The sequence below is a fragment of the Mandrillus leucophaeus genome, unplaced genomic scaffold (assembly GCF_000951045.1).
Source record: "Mandrillus leucophaeus isolate KB7577 unplaced genomic scaffold, Mleu.le_1.0 Scaffold2, whole genome shotgun sequence".
In the NCBI taxonomy this organism is placed as follows: Eukaryota; Metazoa; Chordata; class Mammalia; order Primates; family Cercopithecidae; genus Mandrillus; species Mandrillus leucophaeus.
The window spans coordinates 12,326,275-12,328,669 of record NW_012102031.1 but is presented as its reverse complement, the minus strand read 5'-3'; positions in this window follow the sequence as shown (position 1 = coordinate 12,328,669).

The window sequence follows — 2,395 nt, the reverse complement described above, 5'->3', positions numbered from 1 at the left end:
CGAGATGGGCCTGGGCTGGCGGCTAGCGCGGCGTGTGGCGCGACCACCCGTGTATTTGCACGGTTCGCATCGGCAGAGAACCGTGGGGCTTCGGCAGTGGGGAATTTGAGATAGGAGATTGGGGTCCTCCGAGCCTTCCCGGTGCGGGTTCGAACCTCAGCTGTTGTGCGAGTGGCGTGATCTTGGGCAAAGCTGACTTCGCTAAGTTTCGGTCGTGTTTCTAAAATGGCCTCTCTGTAAATCTATGAGGCTTATGCGACAGTACTGGTTGCTGCATTAATAGACAAACTTGTCACGACTGCCTTTGATAGAGATAAAGGCGACTGACATTCATTGAAATGTTCTTTCCCTCCCGTAACCTGAATCTGTCCTTAGCCTGCACGGAAAGGGGAAGTGCGAGTGGAGTTGGGGAAATGAGACGGCGAATGTCAAGCGCTTACCACGTATTGCAGAGTCGGCTGACAGGGGGCCACAGAAATGCAAATATGTGAGCAGTGCGGGTAACTGCCGTCCTGGGGAGGAGGTCCTATGTGCAGGAGTACCACAAGCACCCATTTCTGCCCAGTGGTACTCGCAGCGTTGGTGTGAAGGGATACATAGGCGCGAAGGAGAACGCAATTTTCCTCGTTAAAGGACAGCGACGTCTACATTTCTTCCAAGAGGCCTATTTTGTTGGAACTTCACTTTCTTCACTTGTGAAATTAGAGTGTTAAGCAGTGAGTGACCGCTCACTCGGCTCCCTTGTGAATCTTGGCAACAGAAAACCTTTTTCTTTTCGTTTGTATTACTGAATAAAGTGTGTTTCTTACCAATTATTTTTTTGCAGGCAAGAGGCAGAGGGAAACACATGCCAGTCAGGCCCGAGTTTGCATTCTCATCTCTGCCACCTCCTACAGGCTATGGAGAGTTAGTCTTTCCATCTATCCTTAGTTTTACCTGTGAAATGGGGAAGATGATATAACCTGCTCATGGGGCAGTTAAGATTAAACAGAGTAAGGTGGGTAAAAAGCCTTATATAACCCATAAAGCTGCTGAGCCTTTTTAAGCCTATAGAGAGATACGTTGTAGGTGATAATACAGCAGGTGTTTTTATGATTTTAAAAATCAAGCTGTTTTTGGAATCCGAAATCTTCCTAAAGCTGTGGGAAACAGGTCTAATCCCCTTTAGTGTCCTAGAGACTCCCTGGAGTAGTGGAGAAGGCGCTTTCTTTGAAGCTGCTAAATCCTGACCCTGCCAATTAGTGTGAAACCTGAGCCAGGCATTTCACCACCTGGATCTCCCTTTCCTCATTTTTCAGAAAGGGATCGCAGTATACCTACTTTTCAGGCTTGTAGAGGGAATTAAAGATAACATTAAAACCACTGCTCTGGTTATTTTATTTTAGGGGGAAATGGAGTCTTGCTCTGTCGTCCAGACTGGAAAGCAATAGCACAATCATAGCTCACTGCTCCAGCCTCAGCCTCCCAAGTAGCCGGAACTAGAGGCTCCTGCCACTACACCCAGCTAATTTTTAACGATTTTTTGCAGAGACGGGATCTTGCTGTGTTGCTCAGGCTGGTCTCAAATTCCTGGCTTCAAGCAATCCTCCTGCCTCAGCCTCCAAAAGCACTGGGATTACAGGCATGAGCCACCGGACCTGACCTTTCTTGAAAAAGAAAATACTAGAAATCCAGGAATTACGGGTTTCTGGTTACCTACTATTGTGTAACAAACCACCCCAGAATTCAGTGACTTAAAACGAATTATTTATATTTTGCTCTCAAATCTGCAAAATGGGCTGGTTCCCGCTGGGCCAGCTGGTTTCTGATCCATTCAGCACCAGTGGGGGCAGCCCAAAGGATGGGGCCTGGGGTCCCCTAAAAGCTTACATGTCTGGTGGTTGATGGTGGCTGTCACCTAAGACCTGGGACCACTAGAGCTGTCCCTGGAACACTTAGACATGGCCTCTCCCTGTGGCCTGACCTTCCTTGAAACATGATGACTGGATTCTAAGGGCAAGGGTTCAGAGAATGAACAAGAAAGCCAGATGATAGTTGCTGTATTGCCTTTCCTAACCTAGCCTTGGAATCAGTTCTGCCACGTGCCACATTCTGTTCCTTAGAGTCAGCACGGCTACCCTATATTCAAGGCAAAGGAACTTAGACTCCACCTCTATATGGGAGGAATGTCAAGGAATGTGTAGGCATGTTTTAAACTACCACAAGCCATACATGAAATCAGTGCCCAGGGCATTGCAGCTGCCATGATTTGATAGCTGGAACTAATATCCTGAGCCCTCTGGTCTATCCTACTTAGGACCTATTTTTTTCCCACTAGGCTCCTTTAATGTCTTGTAGAACCTTGGCCTCAACTCATTTCTTACCTCTCAAAGTCTCACTTGTTACCTAGGAAGAA